Consider the following 11,908-nt stretch of genomic DNA (forward strand, 5'->3'; position numbering starts at 1 on the left):
AGGTTTCACTGGAAACTAATCCCAAACTAGTACACGCGGAAAGTTAAATGGTCACTAAGGCTACTACAATACACAGAATTGGAGAATGTCACTGGGAGATTTTATATGAGCATATGAGTAATCATTAAAGACAACAACTTGTACGCTTTTCTGAATACAGCCCATGTTTGCATACAGTGAATTATTACACCTTCGCCTTCCGGATCTACAATGGGCATATATTACCAGAATATTCACTGAAAATGACTAATTGGTATGGGAAAGAATGTGTACAGCAACAAAATAATAAAAGGAGAGAGAGAGAGAGAGAGAGAGAGAGAGAGAGAGAGAGAGAGAGAGAGAGAGAGGAGCGTACCTGCTGACCTTCAGAGGCAAAGGAGGGCAGCGTCATTTTCAACCCTGGTCCATCCATAAGCCCAAAAAGTCTCTGGTGTTAATTTCAACTCAAGTTAGGAAGAGCCGTCTCATGATCCTTGCAATTTACGGCTGCCTCGCAGGGGTACTCGACGTTATAACCATCTAAGTTGCGAGATTTATGTTCTAACCTGGGATTCTATCCTTTATTTCTGTGGTGCACAGACTGCTTTTACTTTTACTGAACTATATTTTCTTTGATACGTCTGACCTTGTTTATTTAGGCATTTTTTCATTTACAACGGTATCTGTTATCAGCAGCGTTTACTATTCCATTTGACCTATTTAACCCGGTTTTTGAACTTTCCTCTTGGATTTTAAACGATACGTCATATGGACAATGTTTTATAACTGTGGAAATTCTGTAGAATTAATGTTGCTTTTAGGGAATATAATTATTATCCAAAACAGCAGCTACTAGCAATCCAACCAGCCTAAAAGAGAAAAGACACAGAAGGAAAAAAAATTAAACAAAGAAAAGGTATCAGGCGTTTCAAACAAATAAATGCGAAAAGAAAGAAAAGAAAAATCTCAGGAAAGATTTCCAACACAGATCAGTGGTGAAAACAATATTACTTGACAGCTTGTTTCATGAATGTAAATATTCATTGTTAATAGGTGTAGACTTGTGTGTTATTATTATACTGTGTGTGTGTATATATATATATATATATATATATATATATATATATATATATATATATATATATATATATATATATATATATATACATATACATAAAATTAGAAATAAATAACAGTATGTTACTTTTAGAGGTAAGATAGTAAGTCTAGGGGAAATATGAACCAGGAACAAACAGAATGGTAGTAAGCGTTGAGGAAACTGTAACGGGAACTACGAGAGATGTAAGGTTTATAATTGAAACCAGAAGTACGAGGTTTTAAGTGTTATGGAAAATGAAACCACGGTTCGTGTTTCAGTGTTTGGCAGCACAGGGACTGCAATACAAGTATTGCAGATTCTGACACATAAAGGACAAGATGTTTACAAGAAAGGTGTTATCAAGTCGCTAGTGAGGAGAAAGGACTCAAAGAGGATCAACTGGATAGTGAATCAAGAACAATGGTGCTTTTCACAAACGCAAAATATAAGCTGCGTTGCAATCATAACTGCATTTCTCGGCCGGTTTATGCCATTTCTATTCACAATAGCAACGACCAGAATACTTCGCACAGCTCAAGCTGTAAAACAGTTATAAATGGATTAAAATCCCCATTTCAAAAAATGGCAAGAGGTACAAACAATACTGGACGAAGAAACTGGAGCGTGTGATTTTTGCGGGATCCGCCGTCATGCACACAAGCCTACAATAAGGTAAGGTAATCAGAATAATGGCCACGGTTTTACTTATTTTATGGATTCAAAGTTCGGATTCTGAACATCATGACAATGAACTTGGCCACTGAAAGCAACCGACTCACAAAATGTAATACATTGCACTAAATTCTTGGTGAACAGGTCTAAATGTGGACCAATTTGCAACTGGTTAGGTTCAGCCGTTTGGAAGAACAGGGGGACATACCGGTAAACAAAACATACACACAAAATTTCTATAATAGTTTAGATGGACCCCAGTATACGTTCACACGAAAACGCACACACGTAAACAAATTGGGTAGACCTTGTCTCTCTTGGCCTTGGTAGAATTCATCGAGTTACCCTTGTATTGGGACAACCTCTCCTAGGTATAAATATTCATGGTATGTAGCAGAGCTTCTAAAGTGTATATTCATGGTATGTAGCCGAGTTTCTTCAGTGTAGTAGTAAAATATAATGCTCTTTAATATAACGTTCCCCACAACCAGCCCCGAACTTACATGCATGCATGCAAGAAAACACTCACGCATTCTACAAACAAAAGCAAAAGTTCATTGCTCTTTCTTCATCAAGTTCAGATATCATTACCCAGTCTTGTCAACCGTGAACAGGGGAACGAAAAAAGAAGGCAATTAATAAAGAAGAAAAGAATTCACCATATGGCTGAATTAATTGATGGTGGTGGGAGGGGATGAGAGCCAAGGACTTTCTGGTCCAAATAGCATTACAAATACAAGATCCATACGCAGGCAAGATATTACAGTACCTGGCAACGGATCTAGGATAACAGGACAAAGTGGATCTAGGAGCATGTTTGTTTATTTTACTATGTATGCTTTATAAAGCGGCAAGAATGTACATTTGTGATCTGTTATTGAAAGTGCCAATTATTATCATTATTGTATATTTCCATCTTACACTGGGACTGATCCCAAGAATTTTCTGATGGGATGCACGGGTGCTTCCATTCAGACCACACATTTCAAAATTTCGCATGTTCTTGCTATTTTGAATACTTATATCACTATTTCCATTGCAAAGCTTTTCGCCTTAAATGTTATCCTTCAGTCTCTAGGCATCACATGACAGGATGGGCTAACTGGCCCGAAGCACTGCACAGTGTATGTTCAGAAATGTGTGTGCCGACGTGTCCGGGATTTTTGACAGTTATCCATCCAAGAATGGACCAAACAGTGTGCCTTTTTAACTTCGCTGGTAGCAAGACCCGCGTCTTTACGAACGTCGTTAGTGTTATTCATAACACCACACATTCACATAGAAGGTGCCAAGAAGGATTCAACTATAGAGGCTACTCATGTTTGAAAAAAAAAAAAAAGTAAAACGAAAGCCTTCACTCTTCAACAATTGGTGTGTCGATTATCGCTTCATTTGAAGCTCCCTTCAAAAGCGCCAACCAACATGAATTTACATAGCCCAGTTCAGTGATCACACGGAGCAGCTCCAAAGTAATGACCTGGTCTGACAACTCGAAAAAGTAATTACGTTTTAATTTCTGTCATTTAATTTGCAGAATTATGTGAGCTCTTCTCTCGATGAAATCCCATGAAGTACATCAAAGGACACTCGGAAATGGAAAGTCATTGTGACGAGCAATGAGTGCCTGTGTCTGGTCACGCTGAATGTCATTTCACTTTGATCTTACCATGAGATGAAATTAATGGGAGGTCCTGGGCTTCATTAAAAATGAATTCAAAGAACTTTCATTTTTCTACATGGAAAGGCCGATGGGAAAGGAAGAAGAGTTGGTCTTAACAACTGAGGGAGCGACAAACACACCCTTAACGGGTGGAAGGGTGTACTGTACACTTGAAAATGATACTGAGGCAGGATGAAAGGTCCAAAGTTTGGCAGTGGGGGATAAATCTGATTTATCTTCCCCAAATGACCGACACATCCTTAGCGTGAAATTTCCAGGATCAAGGTTGGTTTCCTTATCCATAAATTCATTTGTATAAATGCTTCTGTTTGATAAAAAATTACATTACATATCTACGCGTGAACCAATAAAATTACCGTAGGTCAAAGCAAAGAGGACACACAACTGTTTGTGGCCACTTCTGATGATATATTTATTAACTTATACTTGCTATCATTTCATGAAAACCTTCTAAGATGAGTTCTCTCTCTCTCTCTCTCTCTCTCTCTCTCTCTCTCTCTCTCTCTCTCTCTCTCTTCCCCTTTTCCTCACAGTTGTAGCGTCAGATAATTTCCATTACATCAGTAAACTAATAGCTCTTTAAACATCTCTATCCCTCTTCGGAAATACTCACAGGAATCTCAATCTCTGGACCAATAAAACAAAATTTTACTCCATAACGAAATACTATAGCCGAACCTTGGTTCTCTCAGTACCTGGTTGTATTCCTATCACTTTCATCCGAGAACAACAGACCAGATTGACTGACTGATTGGTTGCGTTATACAGACTGGCGTCACAACAACAATGGTTACTAAAGCCGGGGAAATACCGATATCTATTTGGTGTAAGAAATTCTATTTCCTGGAAGAAATTCAATACATTATTTTTAAAATCATAAGCTGTATTATAAGAATTCATAATAACTTACAATAAATTCTATTTTTTCCTGGGTGAGCCATTTACACAAAACCAAACATATTTATCTTAATATGCATAAATTAAACCATCATGGAACTTCACATGGAACTTGAGAAAACTATGTCACGAACAGTTATTTTGTACACTGATGTTCTCTTGTTGACTGTGCTTCTTAGGTGGAAACATAAAATTCATTTCTGTACTCCTAAGTACCAGCAGCAATATCACATGATGAAATGACTGGTAGAAGTATAGTAGTAGTTTTAATAATTCCATGTAAAAATAGTAGGAACTTTTCCTCAAATCTCACCGGGCAACACCCAAAAGGCTCCATTGGACTTGGATTTAATAAAAAACATAGCACTCAGTTGTGGAAAATAACACTAATTAAGAGAAAAATCAACGCCAGATTTCATAAAAACAAATCTTGACTCCATTAATAAAGCTAATAATTAACACAACACCAAGTGTTCACCAAGTGATCGAAGTAGATTTAAAAGAGAAACTAAATAATGTCGTTCCGTTCCCCCGGCTCTTAGGTTTATCCAGTTGCCTGAGATAATCATAGACAGCGGTTCCTAACCTACCCCAAAGTAATGCGATTTGTAGACATTAAAATGGTTACATAACCCATTTTTTATTCTAATTTTAGGTGCTGTTTCTAAAACCGAGTCCTCTTTGTAATCCTTTGTTCTACTGTAAGTAGTTTGCTCGAAAATTCGGAACAAAGGCGGAAGGTCTTGCACTCCACTGTTGAGCCTTTCTTCATGGCCCATACGTTCTTTAAATATCACGGTGATATTCCGATGACAGAAGTTATACAAACATACATACATACATACACACCAACACACTCACGCCTGCCCCTGTCAAGGCACATGCGAGACGTAATTTGGAAGAACCGTCAAAAAACTAGAACAAGTAAAAAAATGTGCTGAAGTTTCTTCGGAGCAATCGAGTTTTCTGTACTGCATACAATGCTGTATGAAACTCTCAGCCGGCCGTGGTGGCCAGTGTTTTTGTGTTGCCAGACGCACGATTAAGGCTAACTTTAACGCTAAATAAAATTAAAACTACTGAGGCTAGAGGGCTGCAATATGTTACGTTTGATGATTGGAGGGTGGATGGTCAACACATCAATTTGCAGCCCTCTAGCCTAAGTAGTTTTAAGATCTGAGGGCGGACAGAAAAAGTGAGGACGGACAGACAAGCAATTCACAGTTTTCTTTTTGCAGAAAACTAAAAAAAAAAAAAAAAGGAAGTAAGAACCACAGCAAGTTAATTGTCATAAGGTATTAAGAAAAGCGATAATCCGGGATAATGATGTGTGTGTGTATGTGTGTGTGTACCACATACATATATGTAAATTGCTTTTATCCGTGCCGTGAACGTTTTTCATTCGCATTAAACTGTAATAAAATAGAGAGAGAGAGAGAGAGAGAGAGAGAGAGAGAGAGAGAGAGAGAGAGAGAGAGAGATATCTGACTTTTATGGGAAATTTTTTTACGGCCCATCGCTCCGCTAGGAAATCCTACCTCGACAACCGTCTTTATTTTCGCTTCTTTCTATTCACTGATTCCGGGACGAGTTCAGAAACTCTCAACAGCTGGCAATAGTGAAATGGCAACCTCTTGAGACGTGACGCCTCACAAAACTAAGATTTGAGTAAAATTTCTTTCCTCTTCTTTATGCTATTTAACATGAGTCGAGTCGATAAATCTTTGATGTTGCATACACGAAAAACTAACGGAACGAACCTTCGGTAGCAAATCGTCCGTTTTTAGTTTTCTGTAAATGAAAACTATTGCTTTGTCTGTCCGGCCTCAGATCTTAAAAACTGCTGAGGCTAGAGGGTTGCAAATTGGTATGTTGATCATCCATCCTCCAGCCATCAAACATGCCAAATTGCAGCCCTCTAATTTCAGTAGCTTTTTATTTTATTTAAGGTTAAAGTTAGCCATAATCATGCATCTGGCAGCAATATAAGACAGGCCACCCCCGGGCGTGGTTAAAGGTTCATGGGCCGCGGCTCATACAGCATTATACCCAGACCACCAAAAGACAGATCAATTTTCGGTGGCTTTGGTTAAACGCTGTGCAGAAAAATCGACTGCGCTGAAGGAACTGCGGCGCATTTTTTACTTGTTTTAATCTCATTCTTTATCACCCACTTTCCACAACTGCATGTTTTACCTTACTTTTCCTGTAATGTTTCTATGGTCAAAATGCCTCTGTCTTTGCTTTAGACTACAGAAGAAAGTTTTCCTTTAGCTCACCGGAAATGAAAGTGAGGTGTGTCAAAAAATCTCTGATTCCGGGACAGAGTTCCTTTTCATAGAAGCCTCTTGTTGTTGAATGATTTTAGTTCTGTCACACGAAGATTTGAAAGTTAATTTACTTTTCGTTGAAAGAGTTTGAAAAATTAGAGTGCATTTACCCCATTAAATTTTATTTTTCTTAATGGAAAGACAGAAAAGGCTTAAAAATAATTTCGGTAGATGAAAGAACCACACTATTTCCCTTCTTAGCAGATTGGCTGAATGAATAAAAAAATACAGAGGTGGAGAATTACCTGCTCATACAGCGTAAAGTAGTAGTATGAAGTGATTAAACATTTGACCCGCAAGTTCCCGATCCATACTACATGATTTATGTGGCCATCAACGAGGACTTAAAAGTGAAGTAGGTATTCAAGCAATAAATCCTCGAGAACAATGCCCAAAATAACGTCAAAAATATCTCTTACCATTTGAGCTAGTCAAATTCCACGGGAGATAAAGCTCACAAGATATGGCACGTATAAGAATATAATTATGCAAAATATCGCAAGATTTGTACGGAGCTTGGAAAAAGAAAATAAGAGAAATAACGTCCCTGGTTTTTAGATTATAAGAGAAAAATCTTATTTCATTCAGAGAAATAGTTTTTAAAGCAACATTTCTTTTTTTATTCCGAGGGTGAAGTGACAACCAAAGGCCCCAACCAGCCCAGGCCTAAAAATAACAAGAAATAGGACAGCAAAGACAAACAGAGATGGCGCAAGCCGAAAGATGCCACTGACCCTTTTTCCGAAAATAGAGGGGCGAGGGGGGTGGCCACTGACCCTTTCTTCGAAAATTACAAGAAATAAATCATACGCTATGGCAAACATAAGAGAAAAGAGAAATCCAAAGTTTTGCAGTATAAAGATAGAGACAGTTATTAATCAGCGTACCTAAAGAATTCTAATTTCCACTGAGTAAATGAGAGATGAGCACTCTTAAATATAATTAGATTTGAGACTGGGTAACACTTTATTACCATTACGTCTTCTAAGGCTTAATTACTTTGTGGACGGATAACAGACGGATATAGTGACGACTAAAGGACCTCCAAATCCTTGTGGGTTCAGTAATCTGACTAAAGTTATGAAAGGACCTCCAAATCCTTGTGGGTTCAGTAATCAGGAAAGGACTAAAGCTATGAAAGAAAGGACCTCCAAATCCTTGTGGGTGCTGACTAAACTATGAAAGGACCTCCAAACTAAAATGACTAAAAGCTATGAAAAGGACCTCCAAATCCTTGTGGGGTAATCTCATGAAAGGTAATCTGACTAAAAAGCTATGAAAGGACCTCCAAATCCTTGTGGGGTAATCTGACTAAAGCTATGAAAGGACCTCCCAAACTGACTAAAGTAAAGCTATGAAAGGACCTCCAAATCCTTGTGGGTTCAGTAATCTGACTAAAGCTATGAAAGGACCTCCAAATCCTTGTGGGTGCTGTAAACTGACTAAAGCTATGAAAGGACCTCCAAATCCTTGTGGGTTCAGTAATCTGACTAAAGCTGAAAGGACTGTAAACTGACTAAAGCTATGAAAGGACCTCCAAATCCTTGTGGGGGTTCTGAAAGGACCCCCAAATCCTTGTGGGTGCTGTAAACTGACTAAAGCTATGAAAGGACCTTCAAATGGAGTTTGTGTAATCTGACTAAAGCTGAAAGGACCTCCAATCCTTGTGGGTGCTGTAAACTGACTAAAGTGAAAGGACCTCCAAATCCTTGTGGGTTCAGTAATCTAAGCTATGAAAGGACCTCCAAATCCTTGTGGGTGCTGTAAAACTGACTAAAATAAAACTTGTGGGTTCAGTAATCCCAAAATGAAAGGATGACCTTTAGGTGCTGTAAACGTGAAGATAATGGCTCAGGGTTCCTGACAATCAAGGAGGTCATTAAAGTTGATAAAAATAACCTCCAAATCCCACAAGAACAAGATGAAGCTAAAAAGGACCTTCATGGTTCAAAAAATTGGGTTCAGTGGCGCTAAGTCATGAAAGACCTTGAATACTTTTTTTTGAGGAAAAAATAACTCTCTCTAAAAGTTGATAAAAATAACACCACAAAGAACAAGATGAAGAAAAAAATTAAGTTCTCTTGGAAAAAATAATGACTCTCTCTCTCTCTCTCTCTCTCTCTCTCTCTCTCTCTCTCTCTCTCTCTCTCTCTCTCATCTCATAAATACCTCTGATCAAGAATCGAGTTCATAAACCTTGATCATTAAACGACACGACTTCCTAAAAAATAAATAAATAAATAAATGAGTTTGTTACCATGTTTATGAGACGAAATTTGCTAGACCTTCCTTCATCAAGAGTTTCAAGTGAACTCGCGGCATTTGCCTCTTCGCTGCTTTAATACTCTTTGATAAGAAGCTCCCCAAAGAATACTTTCTAAAGAGAGGACTTTACCCCCGGGATTAAAACTTCTTACCTTTAGTCTTGCCATTGTGCAGAAATGCAATTTTCTTCTTTGTGGAATTTATAAATTAATTATTCGGTCTATGTATGTGTTATTGTTTAACTTGCCTAAATATTTTTTGTATCTACTTCAAGAATGCAACACTGTGGGCAGCCGTACGACTCAGCGGTCTGGTTGAAATAATAATAATAATAATAATAATAATAATAATAATAATAATAATAATAATAATAATAATAATAATAATAATAATAATAATCGTATCGCCTGGAAACAGAAGATAAAGAAGTTTATCTTTATCTTCAGCTTTCTGGCGAAAACATTTGCATATCAGGCATGCTGTAACTCAATTGTTTTTAACAAGGAGAATTAACTAAGTCTACTCACTGCTGGTGGGGCTGGGATTCGGTAAAAACAGACGTTTTAAGCCTGTTTTTACCCACTCCCAGCCCCACCAGCAGTGAGTAGACACAGTCAATTCTCCTTGTTAAAGACGTATTAAGCCTGTTACAATTCCAAAGTATAAGCAGTACCAAATTAGGTTCCATTCCTATGCATCTGTGGATGAGTGGATAGAGGCGTTGGTCTTGCAAAACACAAGCCAGTAGTTAAAACCTCCATAAGGGAGGTTTGCCTCACCAGACAATTTGAAATCATCGATAACATTCCCGTATAACAAAGCAATAGAGCAATATATTTCTGGCTACAAGTTAACAACGATGAGTAACAGAACAATAACTAACAAATACAAACATGTACAAATCGTTAAAGATCAAAAGCACAGAAACTATTTACAAAAAAAGGGGGGCGGGGTTTAAAACAAAGTTCATTCCAACTTTGAAAGAAGATTCGATAAATCGTGGAGGTTCCAAACCAAGATAAAACTGGAGAGATACGAACACAGCTGAAGCCTTGTAACAAATGAGGACAGGAAGATAACAGAGCAAAAGGAAGTCAAGTTCGTCTTCCATAATAAAATACAGACAAAGTGAGCAATTTACGCTAACACCTTTCAGACATAAGTACGAATATTCAATGACCTGTATGGAGAGCCCATGTAGCATTTCTTTCCAATGAAAACAGCACTTACTGACTTTCGGCAGAGTGACGAAATTCCATTCAAATCAGAACTCTGAGATGAGGTCAAGCTATTAAGGTTTTTAATCAAGGAATGGACACGTAATCTAAAGATAGGAATTAAGTTTTAAATCAAGGAATGACGCGTAATCTAAAAATATGAAAACATACAAATCAGGTCTGTATATCTCATCACTCTGTTCAATAAACGCAATTATTTTACTGATTTTAGAGGCATTATCGAGTGCATCTGTCTGTCTAATACTCCTGCAAGATTAGCCAATCACTCAAAATATTTCTGTTTTGGTGTTCACTTCAGCGTCTTTCCGTTTTGCCATTCATGGAGTTAATTTTTCCCACCACCACCTCAAACTTCCGGACCAACGAGAAACCCACTATGAGTATGCCAACGAATAGGAAAGGGGAGGGGGGAGGAGGTAGGGGAAGGGGGAAGGGGCTGGGGGGAGGGATTGGATAGTTTCGGACGCGAAAATAACTTTGGGAATGAAAAGTCTTTGAGCTCTTTCCAAGGCCAACATGCAGCAGGCTTCCGAAGTCCCACATCTGGGGGTTAGTGTTTGGCCTTCAATATCTTTCCACAATATCCGGGGAGGTAATGAGTCTCCCCTCTTTCATATCCTCCCCTTTTCATATCTCTCTCTCTCTCTCTCTCTCTCTCTCTCTCTCTCTCTCTCTCTCTCTCTCTCGCTGCTTCTTATATCCACTTATTCGTCTCTTTCGGTGCGTGCGTCACTCGCTGTGCTTTTATAATATACATGTGATACTATTAGGAGGACCATTAAATTCCTGAAGCTTATTCTACAGTATATATCAAAATCTATTCCTCTGAAAAGCTTGTCAAATGTGGACAAATATCCGGTTACTTTCAATTAAGATTCGCTGTATGAAGTCCTTCTGTTCGTTACTTTCACAAATGCAGATTAGGAAATCCCGGTTTAGCCATTATGGCAGAATCCTTATTATTACTCTGGTTATTTAAGGTATTTAGAATTACGTAGTTTATGAAATTTATCTAACACTACGAAGAATGTAGATGTCTTTGGATGTATGAAGATTTATCGACTACGCGTTGCATCAACATTCTGGCCTTTTAATTTACCCGCCCACTTCCTTTCTTCAATTGTGCTGTTCAACATCTCTAACATTTACGCACAAGTCTATGCCTTTCTTCACGTTTCGCCTTTAGATCATTGTACATCACTTAATTTATTTTCTGGATCTCTTTACCTTGCTGTTCCGCCACTCTATCTCCACTTTTAACTAGTTCCTCGTTGGACGAGTCGGTAGAGTTGTGGGCTAGCACTCGCTAGGCCCGAGTTCGAGTCTCCGGCCGGCTAATGAAGAATTTATTTCTGGTGATAGAATTCATTTCTCGCTATAATGTGGTTCGGTTTCCACAATAAGCTGTAGGTCCCGTTGCTAAGTAACCAATTGGTTCTTAGCCAGGTAAAATAAGTCTAATCATTCAGGCCAGGCCTAGGAGAGCTGTTAATCAGATCAGTGGTCTGGTAAAACTAAGGTATACTTAAACTTTTTTTTCCACTTTTAACTGTCTCTAGCACTGAAGGGCTGAAAGCTGCCCAATGAATGGCTTTATATCCGAATTTCACGATACATTCATTCATTCAGTTGGGATACTGAGGCTATTGTTAGAGCAATGGCTTCTTTCAACTTCGATACTGGAGAATGTAACAACAGAATAAAAACTATTATAATCTTATTACCGTCTAGAACAGATGAAATGAGT

The 11,908-nt window shown here is 38.2% G+C and overlaps 1 long non-coding RNA gene across 3 annotated transcripts in view; it reads right to left on the reverse strand.

Annotated features, from left to right (window-relative positions):
* The window catches only part of LOC136838522 (uncharacterized), a 142,514-nt gene that overhangs the window by 43,519 nt on the left and 87,087 nt on the right, over nt 1-11,908 (reverse strand). The window lies entirely within an intron of this gene.

Source organism: Macrobrachium rosenbergii, chromosome 5 (assembly GCF_040412425.1).
Source record: "Macrobrachium rosenbergii isolate ZJJX-2024 chromosome 5, ASM4041242v1, whole genome shotgun sequence".
NCBI lineage: Eukaryota > Metazoa > Arthropoda > Malacostraca > Decapoda > Palaemonidae > Macrobrachium > Macrobrachium rosenbergii.